This window comes from Camelus bactrianus, chromosome 11 (genome assembly GCF_048773025.1).
Source record: "Camelus bactrianus isolate YW-2024 breed Bactrian camel chromosome 11, ASM4877302v1, whole genome shotgun sequence".
In the NCBI taxonomy this organism is placed as follows: Eukaryota; Metazoa; Chordata; class Mammalia; order Artiodactyla; family Camelidae; genus Camelus; species Camelus bactrianus.
In genome coordinates this window covers 78287402-78301955 of record NC_133549.1, presented here as the reverse complement: position 1 = coordinate 78301955, position 14554 = coordinate 78287402, and positions in this window count along the sequence as shown.

Sequence of the window (14554 nt, the reverse complement as noted above, 5' to 3'; positions counted from 1 at the left end):
TATTGTCATTAAAGTCTCATTAATTGAACCATCTGAGTTGAATTCCATTTTCTGCCATGACCCCAAATAATGCAGATGCTCAATCCGCTTTTTGATTGAGGGTCTCCAGGGAGGGTCCCCCAAGGAGAGAGGCTGTAGCTGAGAAATAAAAGAGGCTTCTGGTTTGGGAGACTGGCATGAAGCCAGGGAGGTCTGGGAGCTTGCAGAAGGAGCACGGGAGAAGTTGTCCCCATGCGGACTGCCGATCCTTGGGTGCAGAGCACCGAGTGGAGAGGGAGGCAGTGACTGCAGGGGACTTGGAAATGGAAGCTGGGGAGTAGCTGTGTCTCCTGGCCCTCAGAGAGCAGATGATGCCACATGCAGTTGAACAAAAGAAAGAGGGAATGTCTCCCCAGCCCTGCTCCATCCTTGAACCAATTGGATGTGGGAGAGTGAGAAGCCCCTGACTGAAGGCAAAGGGCATGTATCTTCAGAGAGCATCAGGGCTGATGATGGAGGGGTTTGTGTGCTATGGAATAGAGCTCCCAAGGGTATGGTAAAAGGACGTGGAGTCAGCCGTGGAGGAAGAGCCGGAAGGAGAGGGGTCCCAGAGCAGGACAGAGGGAGAGGGAGCTGGTGGGTAGCTATGGGCTTGCTCTGGGATGGTGCCCAAAGATTACAAGGGAGGGGTCAACTAGGGTTATTTATGGCTCCTAATTTACACCTTCTAGCTTTGGTGTAAGTAAATGACCGGGACCCTGGAGGAGGGTGGGGAATTCCTCTCTGTATGCCTGGTCTGGGATCCTATGCGGGTGAGCTTGGACCTGGAGAAGAACCGGAGGTCAGTGTCACCAGGACTGGAGGCCTGGGTCGCCGTGTATCAGCATCCTTAGGGCAGCAGCCTGGCCACCTCGGGGCCAGCTGGCAGAGCAGGCTGAGTTCTGCCTCAGTGGCTCCCACATTTTGGTCCTCGTGCTGCCCCTTGGCTCATAAGGAGACTGAGCAGTGATTATTGACTTACCTGGAGAAGAAGCAGTCAGGGGAGGGATGTGGTCCCTGTCCCTGCAGGTGGGTCTCGAAAGCCCAGGACTGATAAGAAGGGATACAGTTGACCTCAGGGACCTTTCCAAACTGGGGGCTCCAGGGGGCTGTGACCTGTGAGTCACAGGAAATGTAGGTATGAAGAAGCCAGACCCGGATTCTGGGCGACAGGAGATGGGGGTGTAAGCCAAGAATCTGAGCGCCAAGTCAGGGCCTGGGAAAGCAAAGGCGAATAGGACCCTGGCCAGCTGCTCTCAGGGGGCTTCCATTCATTCCCCAGGGCCAGAGCTGGCAAGAGCAGAGGAGTGAGCACAGTGTAGCCAGTGCCCTGCAGACACCAGAGACGGGAGAGCCACATGCCTGCCAAACAGGTAAATGTGGGAGCGGCAGGTCTTCTTGTGGGAACTAAGACAACTCGCCGTCTCTTGGAGAAAGAGGGTTGACAAGTCGTCCATCCATTCACTCCTTTGTCTGTTTGTAATGGCTTTTGTTTCCTGTTGTTGGAGCAGGTGAGTTTTTTTTTTTTTTTAAGCCTTGGAACATGTATCTTCTACTGAAAACGACATAGCACTTCAAACTCCCTAGAGGATCAGCCTAGCAGATAAGAAACAAGGTAGTTTTCTTCTTAAAAAGCATAACTTAAATGCTAATAATTATCTGATTGTCTCACAAACAGAAAACAAACATGGTTATGGGCGGGGTTGGGGAAGCGGGGAGGAAGGGATAAAGAGAGGGTTTGGGATTTGCAGATACTAACGACCACATATAAAATAGATTAAACACCAAGGTCCTACTGTAGAGCACAGGGAACTATATTCAATACCTTATAATAACCTACAATGAAAAAGAATATGTATATATATACATATGTATAACTGAATCACTATGCTGTACTCCAGAAACTAATACAACATTGCAAATCAACGATACTTCAATTTAAAAAAAGGAAAAAAAAATCATCTTTATCTGTATGTGACCCTAAAATTTCACAGTACTAGATATTGATCAGATCCTTTTCAAAGCTTAGGTCATTCATCCAAATATTTAAAGATCTTTTACTATCACAGTATGTCTTGCTACTGATGTAATGCGTACACATAGAAACAAATCAAATAGGAGAGAAGTTTATGATGAAACAAAACAGTTGTTAACCTCACTTCTCCCCAGTCCTGGTCTCACTCTCCAGAAGCACACTTCTTTTAAACATTTCCATTTTTAGTACTTCTGGTGGATACCTCCACAATTCTAAGTAGCATGTAGACATATGCTTATTTCTTGATCCATCATCTGCAGAAAGTTTATGGACCCCCTACATTGGAAAATAAGAAATTGCTTCATGGATATGCTTCTCCTTCCTCCCTTCATTATCTCAAGTTTTATAGTTTTCCCATGATTATTTTTAGTTCTTCCATTATTTACTTTTTTTCACTATTCATTAAATTAGTGTTTAATCTGCATTTAATTTTCATACATTCAGAGTAGATATTACTATAAACAATTGAAAAGAAGGTACACAGTAACATAAATTTAAAAATATATTTTTAAATGTTTCTATATAAATAGCTAGTCTGGATAAGACAGGACTAACAGCCAAACTTGATATGCATCAAAACTAACTGGGAAATAGAGAGCGATATAGCTCATTGTATTAAACACGTAGTCTTAAAAATAATCCGAAAACTATCATCTTAGAAACTACATATTACTGACAGTGAAAATACAACTTACATGGCAAATTTTTATTTCAAAGTTGTATCTTAAGTCTATTCCCTTGAAGGTACTACGCCTATCCTTTCTACAATGATTTAGATTACGAGTGAGAAACACTTCCTTCCTACATGAAAATATTTTAAATCCAATAAATTTCTGAATGAAACTTGAAACATTAAGAAATACAAGATCGATAACTTTCTGTAGCTTGCAGTACAATATTTATGGACACAGAGCAATACTATAGAGTTCTGTGATGAGGTCTTCGATAAAAAAATTTACATGTAACATACACAGATCGTCCTCAGTTTATGATGGGGCTGTTATTTACTTTTATAACTACACTGTGTAATTATACCTTGATGCTGCATTGCATCAGCCTCAGTGAAGGTAATGGGCTGTGGCAGCCAGTTTTGGTCTCTTCCTGAACTTCCCATTCTTTTCTTTTGGGAGGAATCTTTCCTTGTCTCCCTGGGCTGGGCTGGAGCCTGCTCCTGGCCGGCCAATCTGTGCACCCCATCTCCTTAGCCATAGCAACTGCCTCAACACCGGGCATGTTCCCCAGTCCAAGCCATTAAGCATCCTCCCCAAGCCTTTACCACTAAGACTGCTCTCTTTTTCTCTGGGATTACCTCTAGCAGGGAAATGGAACACCCGCTCTTGTCAGGTCCCTCTGGGCCACCATATGGAGCAATCCTGCCTGAGAAAACCAACCCAGAGGCCAACAGTGGTGAGAGAGAGACTGAGCTCTGATGATGGGAAAGACTGCTGGATCCGTCTCACCTGGAGCCCAGTTCACCTCTTGACCTTCACAGCTACGTGAGCCTGAACATTTCATCATTAGCTTCAACCAACTGTATCAGCTCCCTGACTAACACAGGGCTAACGTGGTGTGCTGAACACCCCACTGGATGGAAGATGAGAATTAGCAACTTGTTTCCCGTATTATTTTCCTATGGCTGCTGTAACAAATTACCACAAGTTTAGTGGCTTAAAGCATCACAGATTTTACAGTCCTGGAGGTCAGAGGTCTGAAGGGGTCTCACTGGCCTCAAGTGTCCACAGAGCTGTTTTCCTGCTGGAAGCTCCAGAGGAGAATCTGTTTTCTTGAACTTTCCAGCTTCTAGAGGCTGCCTGCCTTCCTTGGCTTGTGACCATCTCCATCCATCTCCATCCCAGCAACGGTGGGCTGAGTCCTTCTCACCTGACATCACTCTGACCTCCTCTACTGCCTCCATCTTCCCTGTTTAAGGACTGTTGGGGTAACACTGGATAATCTGGGAGACTCTTTTTCTACCTCAATTTCCCTTTGCCACTCTGATGTTCTTTCTGACACCCTGTGTGTGGAATCTTTTCCAACACCAGTCAGTTCTCCAGTTCTCCAAGATTAACACCAGATCTCTGATTCTCTGACACAATTCGATGTCCAACAGTTCAGTTCTGACACTAACTACCCAGATTTAGCACAGACCACACAGTTTTAAGGGTTCAGTCCCTCAGAGCTGACCTCAATTCACTTGTCAGTCACAAATACCACGGCTCCAGGTAATCCACCCTTCTGTCCAACAGCTACAGATTTGAGGCTCTGCCCCCACCAGGTTTGATAATTTGCCAGAACAACTCACAGAACTCAGGAAAGTGCTCTACTCACTATTCAAGTTTATTATAATGGATACAAGTGAGCATTTAGACGAAGAGGTACATAGGTGGGGTCTGAAAGGGTCCTGAGCCTCTGTCCCCACGGAGTTGAGATGCATCACCCTCTTAGCACATTGATGTGGGCACCAACTTGGAAGCCCTCCAAACACTTCTGTTCAGGGATTATTTTTTTGAATTTTTATTGGAGTGTAATTGACTTACAGTGTTAGTTTCAGGTGTACAGAGAAGTGATTCAGTTATACATTTATATACATATATATTCTTTTCAGATTCTTTTCCATTATATGTTATGACAAGTAATTGAATATAGTTCCCTGTGCTATACAGTGAGTCCTTATCGTATGTCTATTTTGTATATAGTAATGTGTGTCTTTTAACCCCCAGCCCCTAATTTGTCTCTCCCTGCCCTTTCCGCTTTAGTAGTCACAGTCTGTTTTCTATGTCCGTGAGCCTGTTTTTGGTTTGTAAATAGATTTTGTATCTTTTTTTTTTAAAGATTCCACATATAAGTGATATCATATGAGCAGTTAGATGAAGAGGTACATAGGTGGGGTCTGAACATGAAGTGAGATTTTTGTAACCAGCATATAATTGGGTCTTTCTTTTTTTCATTTTTAAATCCACTTTGCTAAGTTCTGTCATGCTTGGTGTATTTAGACCATTGACTTTAAGGCAATTATTGAGATGTTAGGGATTAAATCTGCCATTTTTTTATTTGTTTTATGTTTGTTTTCTATGGTTCTTGTTCCTGTATCTCTTTTCTTACCTTTTTGCGGGTTACTTGAGCACTTTTTAGCATTGCATACCGATTTATTTAATATGCTGAAGAGTGAATCTCTTCGTTTTGCTTTTTTGGTGGGGGGAGGGGAGGAGATAATTAGGTTTATTTATTTCAGTGAAGGTACTGGAGATTTAACCCAGGACCTCATGCACGCTAAGCACACACTCTGCTGCTGAGCCACGCACTCCCCCTAAGAGTGTGTCTCTTTGTGTCGTGGTTACTCCGGGCATTATGATACACGTGTATGTCTTATCGTCTGTTAGTATCAACATTTTACCATCTTGAATGAAATGTTGAAACCTTGCCTGGTTGCAGCCTCTGTTCCTGCCTGTTAAATGTGTGAAGAGAGCCTCCCCCGCCCCCTCTGGAGTCCTCGCACACACTCAGAATGCAGATCTTCCCAGTCTATTTCTCCTCTCCACACTCTCCCATGAACTTGTCTTCCCAAAACACGTTGGTCTTTTTCATTCACAAATGGCCCTCCCTTCTTTTTTCTGCTGCCTTCTGGGCTTTATTCATTTAAAACTTACAGGATTAAATTTCAGGATATCTTCAGAAGAAGAGGAGGTGAAGGAACAAAGGTAAGGAACAGAAAACTCCGAGGTCCCTTTAAAAGGCGTGCGGTGGGAAGAGCCTGGACTCTGGCTCTGGGTGGCGCTGGTGTGATGGTCGTGGGTCGCCACTGCTCCTCATCACTCACCACGCGGCCAGGGTGGGCGTGTGCTCACACCAAGCCCCAGAGTCCTCCCGGCAGCTCACAGTGTGGCCGAGAGGATGAGTGAGAAGGTGTGAGCGAGGGGTCTGGCTCGGGGCCGGGCACAGAGAGGTGCCCAGTTAATGGCTCTTGTTGCTTTCATGCCTGCACTTAGGTCAAACGTGAGCGCTGGGAGGTGCCGCACATCCCTGAGGAGCGACCGCAGACCTCTTTCACTGTGACTCCTGAAGCAGTCTGACTAAGCCACCTTTGGTGCCGAGGAATGTCCCAGGGAAGGAGGTGTGTCCCCCCGAAGGGGACAGCTTCCTGGTGACTGAGCTGAAAGGTCAGGGCCATTTTAAGAAAGTCACTGCCCGCTACCCTCTATTCCTTGGAGGCTCCACCCACCCCATTTCTAACAATAAAACGACCCCATCCACCACCATTAAACGCAGTTTATATGTAACTGTAGGAGTTACACGTAACGACGACAAACAAACTCACTAGTTGACATATTACATATTGTAGGCATTTAGCCAACTGTAGGCACATTATTAAAATCCGTACATATTGTAAGGGATCTTACATCAAAAGATGTCTTTCTAGTTTTGAGAATTTCAGAGCACCACACCCCCATGGTTTCTCATGTCTCAAATGTTTTTACAGGCCCTGGATTTTAAAGGACCTGCATTCTGGGCTCATAAACAAAACAGCCCTGGGCAGTATTCTCAGGAGGGTGGTGGGGACCAGGCTCCCTGAGGGAGGGCCAGCCGGTTGCCCACCACACCAGAGGCAGGGCATCATGCTGCAATGATCGGTTTGCTGAACACACCAGCAGCAGGACTAACCCACAAAGCCCACAGTGAGTGGCCAGTGAGCGCTAATAAACAGACAACGGGTACAAAACGAAGTAACTTCCCCACAGAGAAAAAGAAAGGGATGGAAGGAAAATGATGGCGGAAGGGGTGGGTTAGACTTTAGGGAGGGAAATGGAGAGTGGTCTCTGCGAAGGATCAAGGGGGAGGAAGCTGAGGCTCAGAGAAGTGAGGTGACTCACCCCCAGGCCACCTCCTGGCATTGGCCAGACTAGGTAGTGGGTTGTCCTTTTCTACTTTGTCCTCATTATGTCAACCTATTGAGATGAGGGTCTGAGCCAGGGCAGAAACTACAGTGCTGCCGGCATGTGGAGCCCCAGTGGAGAAGGTTAAAGCCCCAGGCAGGCCAGTGCCTGAGCCTCTAGGCTCTGCTTTTAAAGTCAGAGTCTAGCCTCCTGTCCCCTCCCAACACCCAGCCTTTTCCTGGCTCTACGCTGGTGCGTGGGCTCAGGAGTGAGACATGCCCTTTGCAAAACAATGAAAAACAAGGAGCCAGATTTTAAAGGTGAACTTGGAGAACACCACCGCTTATTTTATGAAGGAGAAAAATAGGTCCAGAGAGGGTGAGTGATTTGCCTGAGGTCACACAGCTGACCTGGAGTAGTCTCCCAAGGGATCCCTCAGTGCTCTGCCCACTGCTGTGGTTATATTCCCTCCTAGGAAACTTGCAAGGACCCAAAGGAATGCATCACTAATGGTGGAATTTCATGGAAGGTGGAAGTGAGGGATATGTGTGGCGTGGACACAGCCTGCCAATGGCATGATGTGGAACTAGCACACGCTTGGTATGTGGGAAGCCGTCCACGAGTGGCCACTCCTTTCCCCTTCCATCACCTGGTCTGGGACATGATGTCTGAGTTCAGGGCCTTAGGTGCTGTTGGCACACTACCAAAGTGTGCTGAGTGACCGCAGGAGTGCTGAGGTGTGGGGATGTGTCTCCCAAAAAACACTCCTTAGACGCTTAGAGTGGGGGCGGTGTAGGGGGCGTCCACTGTCACCCTTTGTCCTGATCATGTGACCCTGCCTGCACACGTGCACACGTGTGGGTGTGCACACACACGCCTACACACACACACATGGCCCCCCCCATATACCTCCCCCTCAACATCTCAACTTTTGGAGCCAGCAAGGAGCATAGCCAGGCCTAAGATAATATTTGCTGGCCTCTTTTTTCTTGTGCTTTAGCAGAAAAAAAAAAAAAAAAAAAGCAACCCTCCTAGCCCACAGCTGCAGAGATCTTCTGGGCAGCAGAGTCTTTAATCACGTTGTGGAGGACAGGATGATCTGTGACTCAGGAATCAGCTGGGTTGATAACTCAATTCTGCCGCTGGGCCACATTTGTAAGCAGCGATAGCATGCCCCACGGAAACCCAGAATCCAATTAGGGCGGAGGGCTGCATCATTTCTCCTCCCTCACCTGACCTTCCACAGCCCCTGACCGTCCATCTACCTTGGCTGAGGCTCCCTGAGGTCTGCAGGGCAAACTTCTGACCCTCCCACTGGGTCCCCGGGCTGCTCCCCTGAGCCTCACAGTGGCCATGGGTATTGGAGTCAAAGCTCGAGGGGACAGGCTTTTCTTGGTCCCTGGGACTGGGGCACTTAGGATAATTCCAGACCTCCAGTGACTGGTGGCACTTCATCAGCTCAGTCCCACCTAGTCCTGGGGGTCCCAGGGGCTTTCAAAGCTCCCCCGGCCAGAGAGCCACTCGTGTGAGGCTGCATGGATTGCTTACTGGCGACAAATGTTGAAGCGGAGAGTGTTAGAAAATCAGACAGGGTTTTCACAGCACAGAAAGCAGACCCCCAAGGGTTTAATCAGCTTCATTCACACAAAAATGCTGGTGCGCTATTAGATAAGGCCCACATGGCTTTGCATCAGGCCGCCAAGATCAAGAGTTTCCGAGTTTTTTCTGAAATTCATCCTCACCTCCCCATTTCTAGGACTACTGAGGTTCCCCCAACACCCCCCACCCCGGGAAATATCTGACAGATACACTTGTTCCGTGGGCCGCCTCATTTTATGAGGACATCATTTGTTCTACTACATTTTCCCCCCACGGCTCAGCCTCCTCATTTCATTAACTATTTAGATAAGAAACAGCAAATGTCTTTCAACTTGCCTGTCGGCTCCAGGTGATCCGTGGTGGCTGCTCTTAAAACTGGGTCTAGGAGGAGTCTGAGTCCTCACTGGGCGCAGAGGGAAAGAAGGCCAAGTTCAGTCAGCAAAGCCCTTCACGCCTGCTGGAGGGTGAGAGGTGGCCCCTGTGCGATGTGATTTGCTGTCTTTGCACTGAGCCATTCTAAACACTGAGAGGGGCCCTGAGCATAAATGAATAGAGCTGACTCCCCAGTTGCTCCCAGTATCGCAGGGACGGTGCGCCAGCAAGTGCTCTCCGGTCAGTGGACAACGCCCTGGCTGAGGCAGACGTCAGCACTGGTGTCCAAGCACATGGGCTCTGGAGCCGGACGTTCCTCGGTACGAAGCCTGCTTCTGACACTTAAGCGCTGGGTGGCCGTGCTCCGAGTCACACACCTTCATCTGTGAAAAGAGGAGAACACCTGTCTCACAAGGTAGCGGTGGTCATCAAACGATGTCAGGTGTTTGAAGTATCGGAAGCCTACCTGACAGCAGGAATTACTACTATAATCATCATTGGTGTGGAAGCACAGACAGGCCTCTCAGCTTCACCTTGGCCTACAGAAGCCTCCACAGAGAAGCCCTGTTTCGCACTGTAAGAGGTACACAGACGGTCTTCAGTAGAAGACACAGGCCATTCAGCACGGAAGAGGACATTCTGTCCCTTTGGTTAGGGAAATCTGAACGATGGGTCAGAAAAAAAATATTAGGCTCAACATTCAAAACAACTTTCCTGAAATAAAGGAAGACTTGAATTTACTGACTGAAAGGGAAATTGATACGGAGTGGTCAACACTGAGGCAGATCCTAATAAATGAATGTTTGACTTTAGAGAAAAAAATTTTAAGGGTGTGCAGTGAAAAACTACCCCTTTAAAAGCCAAGTTAAGAAAGAACTCCCAGAACAAACAAATGAAAAATCACGTAAAGACTCAAACCAAGAGAAGCACTTTAAGAATGGCCAGATAAAGGCCTCAGAAATCATTTCCTCCGTTAAAACAATGAGAATGCTGGCAAAAAAATCATTGAAATCAACTTTTTCAGAGCTCTGGAAATAACCAAAGGTTTTCAACAATCTGAGTATCATTTATTGAAGGGAAATGGCTAAATCATGGCAAGAATAGCACGTTTTATGTTGTTTTAATTTGCCTTATTTCCAGCCTCCTCTCAAGCTCCATGGTAGACTTGAAAACCAAAGGCCTTACAACCACAGTAGCTGTGAAACCCGCAGCCTGACTGCCACTGGACAGGACGGAATGGTTTGGAGCTTTCCAAAAGAAGCCGTCCCCAGAGAACTGTCACTATTTGATCTGACAGCGCCCTGGAAAATCTCCCTTCTTAGGGATTATTTTATTTGACATGGCTCAGAGCTTGTTCTGTTCAAACAACTGTAATTGGTCTTTTGTCAAAAACAATCAGCAGCCTGGGGTGGTAACACCAGTTGGGGCTAATAGGAGACTGATCAAAACACTCAAAAGGAAAAACTGGGGAATAAGATACTCACAAGGGCTTGGAAAAGCGTATTCCTAGAATTCTAGAAGGCCTCGTGCCTGTGCGGAGTTGTACACGTGCCCAGGAAAGACCTGCATTGGCCTTAACCCCTGCCTGACCCTGAGGCTCTGAGAGAGCAGGAAGTAAAGCCTGAGGCAGAGGTGAAAGTTGCTTGCTGGGGTATCGAGGGCAGACCCCCAACACACACACTAAATTTCATAGAAGAGGTTGGGAGACTTAGTGGTTCCAGCATTAAAGGAAATCTCTGTCCAGTCATTAGCTGACCACCAAACCAACCAAGGGGTTTTTATATTCTTTTTCATTAAAGGTTAACAAGATATTGAATATAGTTCCCTGTGCTATACAGAAAAAAATACATTTTTAATCTATTTTTATATATAGTGGTTAACATTTGCAAATTTTGAACTCCCAAATTTATCCCTTCTCACCCCCTTCCCCCCGGTAACCATAAGACTGTTTACTATGTCTGCGAGTCTCAGAACGTACTCACCTTATAGCTGGAAGTTTGTACTCTTTGACTGTGAGTTGTAGGAATTCTTAAGCGTTCTTCCATCAGGTTCCTTCCTTGGTATGTTTTGTGGGTACTTTCTCCCAGTCCTAAACTTGTCTACTAATTCTCTTACTGGTGATGTTTAAAATTTTGGTAAGATCTAATTTATCAATGCTTTCCCACTGTAGTTTCTGCTCTCTGTGTCTTGCCTAAGAAAAATTTTCTTATCCTAAGTTGGTGAAGATATTCGGTTTTATTCTAGATGTTTTGAAGTTTTTATCTATAATTTATCTCTATTTTTTTTTACCAGATGCATACGTTGCATTTAATATTAAAAAAAATAACTAATTAAAGAAAAACATGTAGGAGTCAGTGGGAACATTACTGGCCTTGAAATCCAAGGTGTATGTTGGTTGTGTCCAGCCAGGTGGCCTTGGGCAGGTCCCTCCCTAGGAAACAAAGTGGTCCTAGGGGTGAGTGCAGCAGTGACCCACTGAAGTTCAGTGCACGTGTGTTTTTGTTTTTTATTTAAATGGAGGTACTGGAGATTGAACCCAGGACCTCGTGCATGCTAAGCATGTGCTCTGCCACTGATCTATACCCACCCCCTCTAAAGTTGTCTTTTTTGTGTATTTTTTTTTTTCAATTAAGTGTCTTCGAAATCTAATTGGAGAAACTGCTCAGCAGTGAGGACACATGACACTCCAGAAGGCTGATGTACAAGAAAATGTGGAACTCCCAGTGCCCAGTGCTGACGAGGGCTGGGGGTCCCCCTCCAGGGCCCTCAGCTCTCTTGGCCCGGGCAGTGGGTGGCCACCCCCAGGCAGACATTTAGCCTTCCCGCTAGCTGGAGTCAGCCACAAGAGGGCACTGTGACAGCAGGTTTCTAAGCCAGCTTGGTGCTGCCTGCTGCGACCATGCAGGGCTGGGCCCTGCCTGCTTGTGCAAGGGTGGTGTTGGCTCTCTGGGGGCAGAGGGGGCTTTACATGTCATGTACGGTCACACGGGGAGGTGGGGAGGGGAGCAGAGCAGTGACTTCCCCTAAGGTGTAGAAGGGTCTGCCCCAGCTGGTGTGTTCCCTCAGAACACAGACCTGGGAATGGATCTGCCAGGGGGACAGAGGCAGCCCGGGAAGGGAGGAGGGGCTGAAATGAGGGGCAACGTGGGACAATGGGGCCCAGTCAGACTGGCACAGGGAGACATGGGGACCAGGACACAGTCTGATGTCTGCAGTGGGTCAGTCCACCCTAGGTTACAGGGGCTGAGCATAGATGACTGACTGCTGTTTCAATTAGGATCAATTCATGACAGGGTGGGATGGAGGTGGGGAGTAGGGAACTTATCTGTGGGGAGCTACAGACAGCAGGCACAGGGGTAATGGGGTAGGGGGGCCACGGTTCACCCATGGCAGCCTGGTCACGCCAGCAGCGAGGCATTCTGGCAGTAAGAGGACTACTGAGTGTCAGAGAGGAAGGCTTGGCTGTAAAGCTGTGGCCCTGGGTGGGAGCTGACTGGCCCAGACAGAGTGAGGCGGGCATGTCCAGGCAAGCTGAGAGTCAGGCACTCTTGGGGTGTGGGTCTGAGAGATGCTGATTGGAGTTTGGCTCTAGAGCACATCACAGAAACATATAAGCCCTAATCTCCAGGCCGGTGGCCCCGGAATTCCAGCAGTGCCCAGCCCGAGGGCTCGGCCCACAGCCAAGAGTGGGCTGGCAGGGAAGGAAGGTAGTCACAGGTCACTGGGGCATCAGATAGGGTCCACTTTGGCCCAGTGCCATGAGGGAACTCGGACACTTACACAGGGTCATGGAAGCCCCCAGAAACTCACACCCAGGCCCAGGGCTCACAGAGCTATTTCAGAATTTATGGGCTGAGGGTGAGAGCTGTGGGAACCAGCATCTGCTCCTTATCACAGCGACAGAGATGCAGCGGCCTGGTGCCACATCACACCTACAGAGAAAGACCCCCCAGGGCAGGACAGGAAGTGGCCAAGGCCACCTTCCTCCTCAGGAGTCATCCCCTGGACAACAAAGTACTAGGCTGGGAGGTTGGAGGAACAGCTGGCTGTAGTTGCAGCAGCTTCAGCGCTGGGCTCCCTGCTTCCGGACTCACGCAGGCGCGCTCACCTTCGGCAGTGCTGCGGGAACTCTCACTGAGATCTGTCCCGGATGCCCCCTGCCTGACCCCTTAAAGGCTCCCATTGTCCCTGCAAACAGTTTGAGCTTCTCAGCCTGATAGCTCAAGGCCTCTGACTTGCCCCCCACAACTTTTTTATCTTCCAATGCTCCCACCTCCTGTGGCATGAACTTAACATTCTTGGTGTGTTTGCATTCCTCCCTCTGCCTGGAATGTTCTTCCCTGCCCTATCTAACTGATAAGCACTGAGTCATCCTTTGAGACTATCGCCTTCCTTGTGAAGACTTACCTGACCAGCTCCAAGCTGGTTGCAAGTAGAAGGCTTGACTGTGGTAACAGACAATGTACGGTTCTGACCACAAATCTGTTCTGCCTTTTATTTCTTACCAAGAGAATCCTGATTTTTTTCCCAAGTAGTCAACCCTCAGCAAAGTTACCCTCTCTGAGCTCAGGGATAAACTGGAAAGAGGCCACGCCCAGCATGCTAGCCCATCCCCCCGGCAGTGAGAAATTGACACTGGTGGGTGTGTCCTGGTTCTGGCCATTGCCCACGTGCCCCACGGGACTGGTGGGCAGGGTGGCGAGCTCTCACCAAAGGGCTCAGTCAAGGGCTGGTTCTGCTGGGCTTGTCTGTCATCACAGTGACAGAACCTGAAACAGGGCTTCCCTCCTCGGGGGAGCCCAAAGGTCCAGTGCACCTTCTGAGAATCAGAGACGATGGAGGACTGGCTGGGGCTCACTGGCTGTCAGGTTTTCTGTCCCCCCAAAGTCTGTGCTCTTCTTTGTTGTCTTTCATCCTAAAACCTTCACTGAATGCCTGCTACATGCCAGCTGCTGGCTGTTCACAAATGAACAAAACCCAGTTCCTGCCTCAAGAGGTTCACAGCTTTTCGGAAGGAGGCACACAAACAGGTAACTATCCTCTGATGCCATCAGGGCAGTGATTCTATGTAACAGAGAGACTTCTTCGTCGCTCGCAAGAGCATCCACTCTGGATTGTATAAGCCAAAAAGGAATTTGTGAAAGCTCTTTGGATAACTCACAGAGTCCTGTGCCGAACAAAAATAGTGTCTCAAATCAGACTTATGGGCGGGGGAGGGTATAGCTCAGTGGTAGAGCATATGCCCAGCATGCCTGAGGTCCTGGGTTCAATCCCCAGTGCCTCCATTTAAAAAATCAAACAAACGAGCAAACTTAATTACCTCCCCTCTGCGGGGGCGGGCGGGGGGGGAAGGAATCAAATCAGACTGTAGGACAAACTGTGAACTCAGTTTACTAGATCAGTTTCTGTCCTTCTCCACCAGGCACTGCAATGGAAGAAAACGAATCCAGCTTCAGAGAATGAGAAACCGTGGGTCTGAGGCTACTGGGGGAGTGCATGAACACATAATGTGTTCTAGAGTTAGAGAACAAAACAAAACAGCATTTTTCATTATAGAGCTACAAGCAGGGCGTAGATACCCTCTTATTTTCCCTCTTCGCTGAAATCAGAATGACTAGACCCCCCCCCCCAATTACCTTCAAGAACACAGATGTGGTAA